Consider the following 19,779-nt stretch of genomic DNA (forward strand, 5'->3'; position numbering starts at 1 on the left):
TGCATATACCATGGCAAACAATGCAGACATTCATGTATGTGTGCATGAGGTATAGGACAACATTAATGTTGAAAATAAACAGATGCCCATCCAAAACAGATAACAACACATGTTGCAAACTGGTCATGGAGGCTGCCCAGGAACATGCAGCAACACTGAGGAACTTGCAGGAATGTCTAGCAAGTACTCCCTGTGCAGTACCTGTGTCAACAATCACCTGGAATCTGCATAACTGTGGCCTATGGGTTAGGGTAATCAGATAGAAGAGTTGTTCCACAGGCAATATCATCCAGGGCTCTCTACAGATAGCATATGCATAGCATCAAGTCTCCCAAAGGCATGTGTTGCAATGTGTTCTGTGGCCTTGCAGATCAGGCTCGTCAGACTGATGGGGCGGTAGTTCCCAGGATCCAAGGTGAATCCCCCCTTGCAGAGTGGGATAACTGTAGCTGTGCACCACTCAGTGGACACAAAGCCTGAGGTGAGGCTATGATTAAACATGACACTTAAGTGAGGTGCCAGTTTATTTTGTAGTTCATATAGTACACAGCCCGGGGTGTTGTCTGGTCCCATGGATGCTGTATTCTTAGCTTTGGAGAGTGCTGTCTTTTACCTGTGTGGCCGTTATTACTGAAATTTGGCAATCTTTCGGTATTGAGATGGGCCCTTTAGGGGATGAGAGGGGGTGAAATTGGCACTGAATCAATCTGCCTAGATATTGGCAATATCATTGGGATCAGTATATTTAATGTCATTCTGTCATTCTCATGCAAACACACAGTTCACAGTTGCCATGTCGGGGATTTGAATTCCTAACTATCTAGTATGCTATATTATAGTATTACTCAGTTATCGCAAGCACCATGGAGCTTATTGAGCTTGCACTTGTTCAAAGGGTTATTTTAAGGTGACTGACATCAGCAGGCATGCTAAAGTAGGGCAATGGGAGGTGTAGTGACTGTGAATGGCCTCAAAATCATTCATCTCCACAAACACAATTTCACAGTTGCCATGTCTGGGATTAGAACTCCTACCTAACTAATATGCTATACTATAGCATTACACAGTTATCAAAAGCACCATGGAGCGTATGGGGCTAGCACTTGTCCATAGGGTTATTTAAAGATGACTGACATCAGCAGACTTGTTAAAGTAGGGCAACGGGAAGTGTAGTGACTGTGAATGGCCTCAAAATCATTTATCTCCACACACACACACACACACACACACACACACACACACACACACACACACACACACACACACACACACACACACACACACACAGTTTCACAGTTGCCAAATGTGTGATTAGAACTCCTACCTCACTAGTATGCTACACTATAGCATTACGCAGTTATCACACATGCCATGGAGCTTATGGGACTGGCACTTGTCCAAAGGGTTATTTAAAGGTGACTGACATCAGCAGTCTTGTTAAAGTAGGGCAACGGGAAGTGTAGTGACTGCGACTGGCCTCAAAATCATTTATCTCCACACACACACACACACACACACACACACACACACACACACACACACACACACACACACAAACAGAGTTTTACAGTTGCCACATGTGGGATTAGAACTTCTACCTCCCTAGCATGCTACACTATAGCATTACACAGTTATCACAAGTGTCATGGAGCTTATGGGGCTGGCACTTTTCCAAAGGTTTATTTCAAGGTGACTGACATCAGCAGGCATGCTAAAGTAGGGCAATGGGAGGTGTAGTGACTGTGAATGTCCTCAAAATCATTCATCTCCACACACACACACACACACACACACACACACACACACACACACACACACACACACACACACACACACACACACACACACACACACACTTTCACAGTTGCCATGTCTGGGATTAGAACTCCTACCTAACTAGTATGCTACACTACATAGTTATTGTAAGTGTGGCAGAGCGTATGGGGCTAGCACTTGTCCAAAGGGTTACTTCAAGGTAACTGACATCAGCAGGCATGCTAACGTAGGGCAATGGGAGGTGTAGTGACTGTGAATGGCCTCAAAATCATTCATTTCAACACACACACACAGTTTCACAGTTGCCATGTTTGGGATTAGAACGCCTACTAAACGAGTTTTCTGTACTACAGTATTACACACATATCCCAAGCGCCACACAGCTTAGAGGGCTGAAACTTGGCCATATGGTTATTTCAAGATGACTGACATCAGCAGGAGTGCTAACATGGGCAATGTGAAGTGCAGTGTGTGTGAATGGGCTATAAACCATTCCTCTGGAAGCACACACACACACACACACACACACACACACACACACACACACACACACACACACACACACACACACACTCAGTCACACACAGCTTTCCATTTGACAGGACTGGGTATACAAATGCTAGATGAATACTGATTTGTATTATCGTGTTGCACAGTTATCACAAGCACCACAGACACTATAGGGCTGATGGCTACCAAAAGCAATGTCTACAGTGATTGACATCAGCACATCATGTGATATTGGCCAATTGGATGTGTGGTGGGTGAGACAGGCCTCAGAATGGAAATCTCTCTGTTACTGTCTGTCTCTCTCTTCCCCACATCTGTGTGTGTGTGTATGTTTGACATATTATAGTGTGTTGCCCTTGGATATGTGTGAGTATTCCTATCCAATGTGTGTGCAAAGCATGAATGGTGTACAATGTGGTGTGTGTGTATAGACATCTGTGACTGATAGATATGTATAGTCCACTGTGTTGTCAGACATGGGCTTCATTTCTCTAAGTGTAGGAGCATGCCCAGTATGACCTTCTGTATTGAGTGTGTGAATCCATTCCAGGTAGGTTGTACTCCAGTCCAGGATTTGGTATTCTACACTTACAGCTATCAACATGTTTCTGCAGGATATCAGTAGATAGGTTGACAATATGGAGTTACAATGGGCGACTGATAGTGGAGTGGAATACTGTAACTATTGTGTCTGTGCTGCTTGTGTTACATGGCTGATGTTATCAGAAATATTCAGACATATGTACTGTTTTACACTATGTATTATGTCATCAACTACTGATAGATATACTTATTTGCTCACATTTATTTCCCAGGAAATACAAGATGAATGACGTTGTGTCCAGTATTGTGGTCTGCAGCCTACATATTCTTGCACACTCATGCCATTCTGGAGGGGTAGCTGCAGGCACTTGTTGATGGGGCTGTGTAAATGGTCCAGCACCTTGGCACTGTGGTGGCAGAGGATCCCCTGCTTGTACATATATTGACGTAAAAGAATGGCCATATCCTGCTGTGGCCATACCTCTCAGCTGTACAGATTCACTCAGGTTCCCCAGAGGCAGGGCTCATATATCTGGTCATTTCCCCTTCACATTGTGGTTTATGAGCAGGTTTGTAGCCACCCATTACTGGGTTTGCAGGCAGGGGTAGTATGGGCACACATCAGAGTTTCAGACTTTACACACTCCATGATGTCCATGCTTCTATACCCCCACTCTGTTATTCTATCCTCTTCCTAACATTATGCGAGCAATAACTGAGAAGTATCCCTATAGCTGTCCCTTCATCCCAGTGGTATTTAGGGGTTGGTCCAGAGTTCATGCAGTAGGACATGGTGGGCATGCTACTGGGACATGTCAACATGGCCTTGCATTTGTGTTCTTTTGACAGTGCTATGTTGTTAGTAGGGACCCCATGAGATAACACACACTGGCAGTACGGGTGAAGGACAGGCCTTTGACAGAGGACTGTAGGGCATTTGGTAGTCATGCAGGCCATCTGTAGCATGCCAGTGCATTCTGTTACTCTTACATTCCCAGGCTGTGAGCCACTGGATTCCCCTGGTGTGACAGGGTAAGTGTACGAGGTGTTAATGGCAATAGTTCCAGTACATATTAATCCATTGGTCTGGATGCTGGCAGGGTGCTGCTTACAGCTAGGGCACACCTGCATGGGACACCTCTTCAGCATGCTGCATTCTGTGGGTATTTCCATACAGAAATGGGGGTCATACTGTACTCATTCCCAACAGCAGGGATCTGACCTGTGATAAACCTGTGGCTGATGATGGGGTGAGCTGAGTGCATGTATAATATGGAAGCTTCTTGCAGCTGACTCACAGATATTCCTGGGACATTTCCCTTATGCTGCCTTGTGCAGGGACATAGGCAGTCTCTCATTACTCATGACTCTCATTGTCCAGGCCATCTTAGTTAGCAAAGACCATCCTCCACTTCAGTGAGAGTTTATTGTTTATGGTCATTGTCTAGTTGGGTTGCCAGGTCTACGGCTTGGCGAAAGCACCTCATTGGTTCTTTTGAGCTTTTTTTAAAGTTGTTTCAGGTTTCAACTTTCTGTTACTTAAGAAGTTAACTTGAAAGTATTTCAGCCATTCCACACAGAGCTATCTGAGGAGGAGCACCTGATCTGTGATATATAGCAATAAGTAGCCTGTTTTCTTTGCTTATTTGTAGTAGTTATTGCTTATTCTAGATGTTTATAGCAGATTTATTGTATACTGCATACTTGTACTGTATTTCATAGCTGTTGGCTCACTGCTGGTTTTCTGCTGTGATAAACATTTCTATAGTGTTTTCTGCCTAAAATAGTTTAGGTCGTAGCTGTAATAGTGTCCATATTCCTGATTGTGTTTGTGATAAACATTTCTGTAGTGTGTTCTGCCTAAAATAGTTTAGGTAGTAGCTGTAATATTCCCCATATTCCTGATTTTGTTGTGGTCCTAGCTGTTTGTTAGAGGCTGTTTTCTGAGATCATTGTCCAGGCCATCTTAGTTAACAAAGACCATCCCCCACTTCAGTGAGAGTTTAGTGTTCATGGTCATTGTCTAGTTGTTTGCCATGTCTACAACTTGGAGAAAGCACCTCATTGGTTCTTTTGAGCTTTTTTTAAAGTTGTTTCAGTTTCAACTTTCTGTTACTTAACTTGAGTTTTTCACCCATTACACACAGAATTATCTGAGGAGGAGAACCTGATCTGTGATATATAACAATACGTAGCCTGGTTTTTTTTTTTTTTTGCTTATTTGTAGTAGTTATTGCTTATTCTAGATATTTATAGCAATTTTATTGAGGTCTATATTAAATATTCAAACATTTAAAAGTTTGAATCACTAAAGAACGAACTTTAGTGATCGAACTTTTAGAAGTTTGAATATCTATAAAAACAATATTAAAAACCCCCCCGAAAAAGTAAAGGGTTTAAGCAGGGGGCAAGCTCCTCTGCACCCCCCATGTGGAGAGCTGAGCCCCCCCACCTCCCGCTACTTAAATATACTGACTCCGAGATCGCACTTCAGTGTGCTACAGTGCAGAAAAGGAGAATTTCCCATTTTCTACACTGTACTGCGATCTTGGAGTTGGTATATTTAAGTAGCAGGGGGTGTGGGGGGTGCTGGGGGGCTTGCCTCCCTGCTTACACCCTTTAGTTTTCTTTTTTTTTTTTTAATTCTTATATATATTCGAACTTTTAAAAGTTCGATCACTAAAGTTTGTTCTTTAGTGATTCGAACTTTTAAATGTTCGAGTATATAATATAGACCATTTTATTGTATACTGCATACTTGCACTGTATTTCATAACTATTGGCTCACTGCTGTTTTTTTGCTGTGATAAACATTTCTGTAGTGTTTTCTGCCTAAAATAGCTTCTCACCCTCCCTCCCTATTGGCATCTTGTCTTTACACCTGCTGGCTTTGCAGTTGCCCGCCCCTACTCTAAATTTCATCTTAGACACTCCTCCCAGTCTAGTGTCATTAGCTCATTCTACCTAATACAGAGAGAACATCTGAGAAGGCCAACCCACTTAGTTTCTTTCCTTCTGTTCCTCCTTTCTTAAAAAAAATTGCCTGAATCCCTTTGTGTTCTGACTGTGTTTCTCAAACATTTTGGAAATATAGTGTATGTTATTAAAGCTGTATTTGCCTTACTATTGCTACAACTCAAGTGCTCTAGGTTGCACTGCATCTGAATTGTTTTAGTGTGTTTTATCTGCTTTTCTGTATATATAAACTTTTCTGTATATGTAGACTAGCTACTTATTCTACTGTATTACTGCCTCTTAAATTGTTTTTCAGTTGTGCACTTGCCTTGCTTCATTTAAAAAGTTTTAACCTGCTAATTTTGTAGAGTTTTAATTGCATTTACTGTTTAGGGCTACACACTCAAGTGCATTAGCCTTTTCTATGTTTATTTATTGTATTATTACATTGTTTAGCCTGTTTTAACCAAAAAAAAAAAAAAACAAACAAAACAAAAAAAAAATGCTATCTTGTTTGCTCGTTTCCCGCCTTTCCTAGCTAGTATAGTCCAGATCCCAGGCTTTGCTGGTTTCAGGACTTCATTTTCTGTGTTCAGAGCTATCCATACCTTGCTGTGGTAGAGGGAAGTCCTACTGCTTACCAGTGGGAGTAGTGAGCATTGTACTGCCTAACACTAGAGGAGTGGTTTCCATCTCTGAAATTGTAATTTTATTAGCCATTTTGGGCTGATTTCTATCCCTTTCAACTTTCTGGCTTAAAAACACATGTGTTTGCACATTTTTCACATTGTGCAGCACTGCAGGGCTACAGTTAAACTATTCCAGGTGCCAGAAAGTCTGCTCTTCAAAATTTCCCTTAGAACTAGCTGGTTTCTCAGTAGTAGCACGAAAATATGAACCCCTGTGACTAGCACTTGCTCTAGAACCTGCTGGAAAGCACTAGGAAGCCTTAAACTGATACAAACACTCAACTCTCCTTGTTAATAAGGATAAATTAATCGTAGGCACTAAACAGCTTATAATTGCAAAGTACCTTACAAAGGTAAGGGGAAACAGCTCTTGTACTTTACAAAAAAAGCACCTAAACAGGCATGTCCAAGGGTCAACTTCCAGTGATTTTTCCTGTCCACCTGGTGAATCTGGGCATATTGGGGCAATACAGCAACTGCCTCATGTACACAGACAACCCTATCCTCCTACCACCCAACACTATAATCTGCGAGAGATGCACTTACATAGCCAAACTGGAAGCAAAGCTCTCTCCAGCCAAGATTGTGCTAGACAGTCAAGCGGAGAAGGTTAACATCTGCACTACACCTCAAGCAACACACAGCCCTTCAAAACCCACACCATCAACATACACACATAGCAACACTAAACCCACATTTGCGGAGGCCCTTAACATTAACCCGCCCAAGCAACAAGGACCTCCGAAGTTGAAACACAAACAAACACCATTCACAAGCAAAGTGACACATAGCTCAGAACACCAGTGTGCCACCCAACAACAGCCCCTAAGGCAAGACAATGTACCCAACACTTTAGTTATAAGTGACTCTATAGTCGGGCACAGTGATGTCCCACTCACCAGGCTGAGCAAGGAGAAAATTACAGTCAGCTGCCTGTCGGGTGCCAAGATCCGCCACATAATGCATGCACTCAAGTCACTCCACAACAAGTACAAATACAACTCTGACATTGTCCATGTTGGAGTGAATGACCTGAGACATACCTCCCTGGACTACATGAAAAGGGATGGAAGAGCTCTCAGATCATGTGGTCCAGGCAGGTATGACCGTAGCCCTGAGTAGCATCATGTCTAAACCCAGAATGATACCACAGTATAAGAACAAAATGTTTGACTTCAACAATTGGCTAAGCTTCTGGTGTCATTCAAAGGGGATCCAGTATCTGTCTGCCTGGGACGACATGATCGACAAACCACGATGCTTTGCCAGAGATCATCTGCTCCTGTCACCCCTGGGATTCAGGTTACTGGCTAAAGCTCTTGCCACCCCTATAATGCCTTTTTTAGGCAAGGTTCAAAGGACAAAACCACCACCATAACAGATACACACATGCAAAATCTGAAGGTAATGCTACTCAATGCTAGAAGTCTAAACCTCAAAATGCACTCTCTTGAGGTGCTCCTAAAAATGGAGAACATTGATATCTGTGCAGTAACTGAGACCTGGTTCAAGGTTCTGGACAGCACCCCTGCAATACCAGGCTACAATTCTTACCACACTTTTCGGCCACCAAACCAAGACCGAAACACTAAAGGTGGAGGAGTGTCCATATTCACCAAGGTTATTCACACCTCCAGTCTAGTTTCCCAAGACAATGCATCTGAAATTCTCCAGATGCAACTAACACTAGGTAAGACTGCAATCCAGACTGTAGCTTGCTACAGATCCCCCACAATGCTCCAAGATTCTCACTACACCTTCCTAAACATACTGGAAAATATTAAGATACAATCAAACACCCTAATACTAGGTGATTTCAACTAACCTGCCATTAACTGGGAAAACTACTTGGGTACCAACAACTTTTCCCAACGGTTCTTGGAATTCATAAATTCCAGTGCCCTGGATCAACTAATCCATTGTCCCACCAGGGGCTCCAGTATCCTAGACCTGGTCATTACCAACATGGGAGATAGATGCTCCACACCAGTGGTCACTCCCTCATTGGTCAGGTCTGACCATAAACAAATCACCCTTGACATCCACATTCCACCCCCACCCCCATTAAGGAAACCTCCATAAAATATTTCTCCAAAGCCAACTTCATGCTACTCAAGTCAGAAGTGACAAACTTCATGACACCCATGCAGACGGGAGCTGAAAGTTCGACTGCTGAATCCTACACTAAGGCACTGTATGAGTACATCCACTCGTGCATGAATCATGCCATCCCAAATAGAACCAAGATGGTCTCCTCCAAAATAAGGAAGCCAATCTGGTGGTCCCCTGCCATAAACAAACTATACAACAGAAGGAAGAAACTGCTGTAGAAAAGAGGAAAATCCCAGGATGCAAAAAACTTCCTTACCAGCCTCAGTAAGAAGCTGAGAGCCCTCATAAAATCCTCCAAAGCTAGTTACAAAAATAAAATTGCCAAAGATTCCAAAGACAACCACAAGGCATTCTATAGTTATGTCAATAATCTAAATGGTAATGCTCAGATCTGCTCTGAGCTACAACAGAATGGCATTAAATATACTGATCCCAAGGATATTGCCAATATCCTGGCAGATCGATTTAGTGACATCTTCACCCCATCTCACCCCCTAAAGGGCCCATCTCAATACCAAAAGATTGCCAAATTCTGGTAATCATGGCCACACAGGGAGAAACTGCACTCTCCAAAGCTAAGAATACAGGATCCATGGGACCAGGTGACATCCTGGGCTGTGTACTACATGAACTACAAAATGAACTGGCACCTCACCTAAGTGTCATGTTTAATCATAGCCTCACCTCAGGCTTCGTGCCCACTGAGTGGCACACAGCTATAGTTATCCCGCTCCACAAGGGGGGATCCACCTTGGATCCCAGGAACTACCGTTCCATCAGTCTGATGAGCCTGATCTGCAAGGGCATGGAACACATTATCATGGAACTTATAAACAAAGACATTGGCAACCTTCAAACACTGGACCCCACCCAGTTTGCATTCGTGAAAGGCAGATCTTGTCTCTTGAACCTGATTGACTTCTTCTAATCAGTCTCCAGAGATGTGGACAAGGGTAAGGTGGTCCACACAGCCTATCTGGACCTCGCCAAGGCCTTTGACATAATCCCCCACTCTGGAATCGTAGATAAACTTACTAAGCTGTGCATAAATCCCTATGTCACTCGATGGGTTGCCAACTGGCTTACTGGCAGAACCCAGACTGTAATGGTAGCCGACTCCAAATCCTGCTCCAGACAAGTAACAAGTGGAGTACATTAGGGTTCAGTCCTGGGACCGCTCTTGTTTGGCATCTACTTCTCTGAAGTACAGGCCAACACTAAGGGACTCTGGCTAACAAAGCTCGCAGATAACTGCAAATTGGGAGCCATTATTGAATCCCCAAATGGTGTCGATATTCTACAAAAGGGCCTTACTGAAACAGATGCTTGGTGCCAGAGCCATGGGCTCAAGCTTAATGCCAAGAAATATATAGTTATCCCCGTTAGGAAAAAACATTTACCCATGAATTACCACATAGGTGGCAGTACACTAAACACTGAAAGTGGGATGAGAAACTTAGGGATACAGGTGGACAGTGGTCTCACCTTCGATGACCACATTGCCACAACAGTCAGGAAATCCTTCTATGTGGCACAAATCATCACTATGGACATTTCATCCAGAAAAATGAGGTCATTGTCCCACTGTACTCATCCCTCGTTAGGCCCATTATAGAGTACAATGCCCCTTTGGTATGTACCTCACAAGACATCTGCAACAGCTGGAAAGGCCGCAGAAATACCTCACTAAAAGAATCACAGGCCTAAAGCAGATGCCCTATGCTGACCATCTAAAAAAACTCCAGCTATACTCTGTTGCATATCATCTACTCAGAGGCGATCTCTGCTTAACATACAAGGCCATGTCAAACCGTGAGCTGTTGGACATGCTCCACTTAAAGAAATCCCAATCCCTCAGAGCCACATGCTCCAGGGATCTAGACCTTGTCATCACAATGAACAAAACATGCTGGAGGGATAGGTTTCTGACCCAGAGACTCCCCATACTCTGGAATAGACTGCCCATACATGTCAAGCAGAGCACCTCCTTCGCCCTCTTCAAAAGGAACCTTGACGATTGGATGGGAGATAGGAAATTCACCCCAGGGATCCCATCAATTGCCCTGCTAGACAGGGGTCCAGGGAAGTAAATATTGTGGGAAGAAATATCCAGGGAATTGTTATGGCTAGGCTTGTATAGACCCTAGGACCGATAGCCTAGTACCAATAAAAAACAAAAAAAAAAACAAAAAAACTTCATAACAGTGCCTTTTGTAGTCTGCCATTGATTGGCCAGACTATACGAGTATTCCATCCTACACAGACAACTAATGTGCTGCTAACCTGTATGTACAATTCCAAAGGTGTGTACAGTTGACAGATGTTCTTCATCTCACATTGCTGCAGTCCTAACACTTGGGGGTAGTCCTGTCCTCGAGGTGGCCGAATATCAGAGTATAAGCTGGGCGCGTCGGTCAAGCGCGTTATTGACATCAAGCGTCAGGTACCGTCGTGCAAACTACCATATCCATCTCATATCCTTTGCCGCATGGTCATGCAGTCCGCGGTGTCCATGCAGCGGCAGGCGTTCTGAAATTTTTGGAGTTCAAGTTTTTTCAGGAGTTGGAGTAGAGTTAAGTGAAATTTGGTTGGTTTTTCTTGCCTCAGTTTTTTTGGTTTTTCAGGAAAAGTACCGGATGTCAGAAAAGTGAATAACTGTATTTAACTAGGATTATATTAGGAATACATTACTTGTGGAAGTTTATTTTGGGGCCTTGGCACGTTGTTGTGGGCCTTTTGTGCTAGGTTCAATAAAAGCGCACTATAAAGCGAAGGTTGGATGTACTTGGGTTGGTCACAGGGGAAGCGGTGGGTCTAATATGCCGGAAAGCGATGCACCTCACGTTGCTTCCTCAAAGAAAAGCGAACAAGCAGTTGAACCCCAAGGAGAGGTCGTCCGAACCGGAGTTGGGTCGTTAGAGGCCGTGGGAACCGAGGTGGTAGTGGAGGCCTCTGGTGGAATCGAGGGAGAAAAGGTTGTTTTTAAGGGCCTCCCAGAGGAGGGGGCAGGGGCCTCCCAGGGGCTGTTCTCAGATCTAGGTCCTCCCTTCCTAAGGTGTCTGGGGCCTCTCTTTGCTGGCTTCTTCTGGTGTCAAGGAGGCTTCTAGAGTTTAGCTTCTGTGGGTCCAGCTCCAGTTCTAGTCAGGTTGAAGATTCAGCACATGCTTAAAATGGCAAGATTTGCCCAAATAGCAGAAGCTTTAATTACTTCCCTCCCGACAAGGGCCCCTGGAACCATAGTTGGGGGATTATGAGAAGCTTTCAGATTCTGAGTCTTGACTGAAGATGATGATGTATTCTCATTACCATTATTCTGATGTGGATGGTGATTTCTTTCTCTCTCTCCTCTGATTCTTTTCTTTTTCAGAGACCCTCTTCACTTCAGAGAGCATCTTTTAAAATGGGAAGGTTGTGTGAAGGCTTTTTCCAGGAAAAGGGGAATTTTGTTTTACCCCAGAATAGGCTAGGGGAATTTTGTTTTACCCAGCTTAGGCTGTTTTGATGTGTTGTTTGCAGAGGCTTCTCTAATCCTCTGTGCTTGCTGCCTCCTGCTCTAAAGAATATTATTACAGGGTGCTGCCTGCATAAGTATCTTTTGTATCCAGGGGGCAGACCCAGAACTGATAGCCAGGGGCCTAAGCCAGGGGCCCCTTCTAAAGTCAGAATTAGTTGGCGCAGATAAAGGCCAGGGCCTTTAATAGATGGGGAAGGCCCGTATAGATCTTCACTCTAGCCAATTTGGCTTTGGTGCCAGTTTCAGAAGTTTTAATCAAAATTATCTCATGTCACAGTAAGTTTATAGGTCACTGCTCACAGTTGAAAAATCAATTGTTGAGAGTTTCACATATTGATTGTAATCTGCATTCTCCTTTAGGTATTGATGCTGTGTGGTTGGCCAAGTGTACAAGCAATGTTTGGTTTGGGTGCTGTACAGAGGTCATGCCTGTGCGAGAACATGTGCCTGTTCTTTCTTCAAATTTATCTGTTGATGTTAAAACTAAATTTCTCTGACCTGGTTAAAACCACAGGGATGTCTTGTTTGGTTCTCCATGGAAGGCAGTTGTTTGGAAATCCAGTTGCAAAGGTTTTAAAAGAAAGGTTCTTTTAAGGTTGCAGGTTCAAAGAGGCTAAAAGAGTAGAAATTGGCCTAGAGGCAGGAGTTTAGTATCCTTCCAGGGGCTCACAGTCACAAGGGTAGATCTGAAGGTGTCAGGGGGGGGGTAGATCTAGTCTTTCAGGGCTCGACAGGAGCTAGGGTCAGGCCTTCTTCGGGTGAGGGGCTGGGTCAGTCGGTTAAGGTGGGCGACCCACTCTACTTTCAGCACAGAGAACCTTCTCGCCTGGCACTTTAAGTGGTCCCAAGGTTGGCACTTTGGAAGAAAGGTGGGTTTTTTTCAAAGAAACAGATGGGTTTGGATACCCACCATCACGGTTTAGTTTGTTCATAACCCTTGCACTCCTTTAGGAAGCATGGCACACATCCTCCTTCACAAGAATGGAGGCTCACAATCCCCTCTGGTACTCCAAAGGGGGACCATTTTACCGTTCCTATTCCCTTCAGGGCCCACTTTTTATTCTAGCCTGTTCCTTTCCTCAAAAAGGGGAATAGGTGCGGACCTGGTTGTTTTTATCTAACATCAAAGCCTATCAGCACATTTACAAGTCTCCTGGGCAAAGTTGACTGGATTTTACCTCTTACTGTTCCTTGTACAAAGATCACCGTGGGGGATCTCAAGGGATCACAAGTATCTACTGTTGGGTCTTGGACATTCAAGTTATCAGTGTTAGGACTGACTGGGCACTTAGGAAGTATCTCAGGCTGGATTGGTATCTACTCGGCTCTAGTATTTTGCCCTTTTGGCTATCATCTACTGGGCTCCAGTGGCCTGGAGGAAGGTCTGTCTTCGGAATACTGGGCATTACCTTCTTCAGGCTTTTGCCTTTGCGAAGCTTCTTGATCATTTAGAATATGTGATAGCGAGTGCTAAGGTCCAGTTTAGGTGAGTCAATAGCTTCTGGCACCAAGGGTGGGGAATTCTATAAGACATGTAAAGATTGCCTGAAGTACTTAACTCAAGACCCAGATGGCTGCTTGTGCCCCAGACGACATATCATCTACCTTTTTTTTTCCCATCTGAGGTATTCTCTCAGTCTTTGCTGACTGCAAGGACAGTCCTTCAAGCCTTAGGGGTTCATAGCATCTTGTATTCTGGTGCTCTTCCCAATGCCAAACTGACTATGAGAAGTTGCAATAGTATCTCAAAAATGTTGGGACACAGCACTGCAGTGATCAGACACTGTCATTCAAATACCTTGCCAGGGTTCAAGGAATTTTGTGGTGGAAATAGAGATGTCACCTAAACAAGGGACTCAGAGGCAGCTTGGACCCTCAAAGGCGCGGAGAATTTTAGACACAGATCACTGTCAGACAACAGCAAACTCATACAAAGCTGAAGGAGGTATTTACAAGACCAAGCTCAGAGTACAGCTAGTACATCTAGGGATCTCAGCTAAGGTGTTGTCAAGAGTTTGCAAATGTTAGCAGTCCTACTTCTTCCAAAGGGGGTCACAATTCTTTCCTCAAACACAACAAGCAATGTTTACATCAACAAGACAACACAACATCAAGTATTCAGTTATCCAAAGATTTTGCAATGATTTTGTCATGTTATGCTTTCAAGCAAGCAGAGAGTCCAGGGCATCCTCACAGCGGGACTACAGACATCCTTAAGGGGGATGTGTTAACAGAACAAATAGGGGATCCCAGGGTGGAAACAAATCCTCAGGTAAATCAGAAATTGAGGGGGTCCTGAGACTCAGATTCCAAAGCTTGATACAGTCCACTGGACCACTCCAGACCAAGACTTTGAAGCTTGTCCATCCACCCACCAGAAGCCAATGCTCTGCTTTCAGTTGGACAAAGACACATGTTGGAGTGGATGACTTTGTCCCCTCTCCTCCCACCCATTAGCACTCCTTAAGGCTCTGACTCCTCCTCCCAGTTTGATAGCTTTGATTGGCCTCGGTGGCACTAGTGACACTTACTAGCTCCACTGACACGTCAACAGCCACGTGACCAGGCCTCTGATTCCACATCTGTTAAGCCTCGGACATCTTTGCAACCATTACTGATTTCCTGACCCACGAGGACCCTCACATGCCTAGTTTTAAAACCCACCTTTCTCAAACAGCACAAGTTATTGATGTTTAAACCTAAGCTAGTCTCAACTTCACAAGGCCTAAGTCACCTTGAATAAATGGAAGAGACCCACTAGTTGGATGGAAGTGTGTTTTTTCTTTGTTTCTGAGCTTGATTTTTGTGTGGCCTATGATATGGACTGTGTTATTGGACTAAGGTTGTATTCTCTCAATTATTAGAGATGGATGCTGGACTTGGAAGAGTCCTCACTAGGCTAAAGTCCATCACTATGACTGTGACCACTTGTGTATTTCATTTCTGCTTTTGCAGAATATTAGACAAGCAAGAAGGGCTCTGACAGAATTGTGGCTCCTCAATACTGTGCCTACTCCTGCTTTTCTACTGTTTGTTGGTTTCTGAAAGCTACTTCCTTACCTTGAAATATTGCTCATACTGCTGATTTTTTGTTGGCCATTACATCTGCAGAACTGTTTTCTGGTGCAGTACTCTTAGTTGTTGAGCCTTTCTTAATTTTCCATAGGATTCTTAATTTTCATTACTAACTGCCTCATATTAACGTGATGGTTTCTAAACTGTTTTAAACCTTGCTTCTTATTTGCCTTTGTTTATGCAAAATTCATTTGCCTCAGGAAAAATTTTTATTACACTTTAAACCCCTTTAGGCAGTTAGTGCGATATTTGGTCAGAACAGAAGTTCAGACAAGTCATTTAGTTATTAGTTTCTTTTTGCCACTTGCTCTCAGGTGCAGCCTTTGTTTTAGGGCACTATTTCCTTCCACTGTGGTTGCATTTAAAACTGTTCATTTTTAAGCTGCTTTTATCCAGCTCATTTTTCTTCTCATTCCACTAGAGACTACTGCCTCCTACTCAGGCTTTGCTGGTCGCTACTAGTTAGATTTTGAGCAGCCACTTGAGGTGCAGTGGGCATACAGTTTAGGCATGGAGGCCTTCCACTGCTCTCTCTAGGGGCATTGCCACTTCCTCCTGTGTTGCAAGGGGGGTTGGCTTTGAGGGTGCGGTGGGTTTTAGCCAATTGCCATACCCAGCTTTATATCTTGCTCATTACACTAGGACTACTGCTATTTGAGTGGTTGTTTGTTTACAGTTTGTCTATGGTATAAGTAGCAGTTCGAAGATTTCATTGTACAGTGCCAATACTATTAGGCTGCCAGATGGTTGAGGTGGTGATTTGTACCTGGACGCTTATTTAAGCTGCAATCTGATTGGAGTTATTGGCACAGGTTGAGGTATCGCAGTACAGTTGGTATATTGTATATATTGTATCTATTGTGCATCAATTTAGGGTTTCCAGCGTCTTGGACTTAGTTGTTGCCTTTGGCTTTTACATTTTTTGTACTCTGTCTAGGGTACTTCCACCTGTGTACTGTGTGTATGTCTGGGCCCACATTCATGGCATGTCCATCTTTCAGATGGTGACAGATATTGACATCTGGACAGTAAGTATGGATAACTACTGACACGGGTATTGCTGAGATGCATTGTGGTTGGCACTGCAATTGTCGGAACATGGCCCTGTCATCAACAGTACTGGCCATAGGCCACTGAGACACAATCCTCCATGCCTACGTGCTGACCACTTCCAGACAATACTAAACACACAACCTAACACATGGACCCCTGCATATTGTACACATGCAACAATCTATCCTGTAAATTGGGCCAACTCAGGTAATCTGTGCTCCACTGTTATTAAACCCACATGTACATGTTCATGTTACTGCATTTCTACATAGGATTGTGGGGGGGGGGGGCACACCTGATGACTTTAAACATTTGCTTCCATTTCGTTTTGTATTCTGACCTATCATGCAGACTAGAGGCATATCAGTAACGTACATGTCTTAGGTTTTATTGACCTATATTTCAGTTTCAGACTTCTTACCCTTCAGAAATAACATACACCTGCCAGACCTGTTGTAGTCTGTCTGTGTAGGTCTGGAAGGGGGCTATTCACCATTGCCATCAATTGAAGGCCTTAGCACAGCCTTTCTTTTTGGTCATCTACACCTGTCCTGCTGGCTGAGGCTGGTATTGGGTATGTGAGCCTCACTGACATGCATGTGTGTGTTCTATGGATGCACATTTGGGCCACTACATGTACTGCAGTGGGATTTGTCACCTTGTCTAGTACTGCCTACTTTGCTGACACCAGTATTTGTTATGGATTTCATGCTGCCCATATAGGTGTCCACTATCTGCCATCCCATTCACCCACTCGATTCACTTGCATGCTCACATCCATACCATTGATACAACTAGCAGAACATACTACTCCATTCAGCAATTGATAGGAAGAATAACTTACCTTGTGGCTGTGCCAGTATTGAGGACTGTGCTGGAGGGCTGACTATGTCTGATGCACATAGTACACTCCCTATACATGGTAAAGCACAGGTAGTGTTATGTTCGGCATCCCTTTTACTGTATGTGCGAGTCAGAGAGAGGTGTCATTCCCTGGGTCCCTACTGTGTCAGTGTATGTGCTATGAGTTGCCTCTTTGCCAAAGCCTAGGCATACTGGGGCACACCTCCTTCTGCCTACATGGGCAGGCTCAGGTTGTTCCTCCTCTGAGTCCCTCTGTGCCTGTGATGGCCTTGGCAATGTTGGGGGGGCTGTGTGGCTTTGCCCCATGCTGTTTCTGCTGCAGCTGTTTCCGCAGGATCATATTATGTAGCATGGCACATACAATGAACATTTGTATACATGTAGCTGGAGAGTACTGCAAGGCTCCACTGGATATGTCCAGGCAGTGGAACCGTAACTTGAGCATCCCAAACACACGCTCTATTATGATTCTGGTTTGTGCGTGTGCCTCATTATGAAGTTCTTGTTTGGGTGTGTGTGCATTTCTGATGGGTGTCATCAGCCATGGCTCCAGTGCGTAGCCAGCATCTCCCACTAGGTGGCCATATGGGATGTCCCCACTATCAAATTTCTGGTAAAGCTGTGTCATATGCCAGATGTGGGAGTCATGATAGCTTCCAGGGCTGCCAGCACACACATTCAAGATAATGCCCTAGGCATCGCACATGACCTGGCAGTTGATGGAGTGGAAGCCCTTGCAGTTTATGTAGACCCTACCCTGCTCACCGCGTGGTACTTTGATGTGTATGTGCATGCAGTCTATAGCACCCACTACCTCAGGATATTCTGCTATTTGATGGAAGAGATGCATATTGCTGGTCAATGCCTTACAGGTGTTGAGGAAATATATGTGTTCACCGGCATGTGCTGACATGGTATCCAGGAACTGATGGAGTACCTTGGATGCTGATACCTGTGAGATCCCCATGATATCCCCAGTTGGCCTTTGGAAGGTACCTGTGGCTAGTTTTCTTAAGCCTACACATAACTTGGTATCCATTGGGATGGGCTCCACTCTGTTGGTTCTGTGCATCAGATGTGGTAGGCACAACTCAACAATTTGCTGTAGAATGTCCCTGTCCACCCTATAGTGCTCCATTATCTCCAGCTCATGTAGCCCCTGGTAGGTTACCCTGGGTCTGTACACCCTCCCCTCTTACTGTGGGTTGGTCATCAGCATTCACATCCTCACCACCCTCAGTCTCTTCCCCATATTGATGTATTAGACTGACAGCAGCCCCTAACATTTTGTTAGTTTTGTTAGATAAAATTTCCCTGATTGTGTACACCGGTGGTGTAGTTTGTGGGAAAAAACAGAGTGAAAGGTGTTTGAAATGTTTATAGTAGTGTACTGGGCTGGGCTGCTGCCTGCGTAATTGGCTGATTCTGATACATTTCACCTGCCAGCTATGCTAGTTCTCCTTGATTGCCTTCCTATTGCTGTTTTCCCTTCCCATTGCCTTCCTGTTTAAGTCCCGAGGCGCGCTGCACATACTCAGTGCTCAGATGTGATCAGAGCTGCTACTTCCTGTGTGTTTTTTTTTAAACTCGGTGTGCAGCGCGCACACCCGTTTAGACAATGTAAACACTGCTAGGCAGCATCAGACACACCCCCTTCCTTAGATGTGCTTAGCTAAGGGCAAACAAAGGCCAGTGGCACAGAGCTCCAATAAGCTTACAGCATGCATGACACTTCTCCTTATGAGGTCATTTACCTCTTATACTTATACCATGGCGTTGCTGCACCTAGACAGTTGGGTACAAGCTAACACTGAGAGGAATTCTGTGATTCAGTATCATTCCCCTCATTTGCATAAAACAGAATGCTAATTCATAGTTGCCACACTCACACTGAGCCTTCCCCCTTAGCAACCACTATTCCCTGGTGTTGTTGTCTTATGCATGCCATTGACTATCATGGCAAAAATGCTGATTTGGGTTTAATAGCTTATTTACAACTTTTTTCATATTTTTGGCCCAATCCCATTTGTGCACCACTGCCCCATGCTTAAACGACCGAAATTGGCCCAAAAAAAAATAAAAGTTATTTTTTATAATTTTGCAACTATTTCCCATGCCAAATGGCCATTGGCATGCCTACTAAATTGAATACATGCTTTCTTTGGAGCTGTCATGTCTCCTTTTGTAATCTGCAGAAATGTATTCGGTTAGTAACTGAATACATTTCTGCAGGTTACACTATTCCTGCATAGATGCCTGCCTGCTTCCTGGATTGCTAATTCACCTCATTTGCATGGTTTTCACCAGAAAATGGGGTAATTAGCATATAGCAGTGGTGTCCGTGCAGGAATAGTGTAGGAGTACTCATGCACGCCCCGGGAGCTCGTTCCTGGATCGCTCGTCGGCCATATTGCCTGCAGCAGCTCTTCCCCTATTCCTGCACTCCATGCAGAGCTTGCTGAATCCCAGGGTCTGTCTTTATTCTTAAATATGATACTTTGGTCCCTATGGGACTGAATGGAGAAGTTAATTGGAAGTATTTTATTTAATTGCTTGATTGTATTATTGATTGAGTTTGAGTTTTTTTGTATAAAAGGTAGCACATTTTTAGCTGAATTTTGTAATTCCTAAAAGGTTTTGTACTGAGGCTCTAGAGAACAAAATACTTTTGGGTCTGAACCAGTGGTC

The sequence above is a fragment of the Protopterus annectens genome, chromosome 6.part0 (assembly GCF_019279795.1).
Source record: "Protopterus annectens isolate FY-2018-M chromosome 6.part0, PAN1.0, whole genome shotgun sequence".
Classification (NCBI taxonomy): Eukaryota; Metazoa; Chordata; order Ceratodontiformes; family Protopteridae; genus Protopterus; species Protopterus annectens.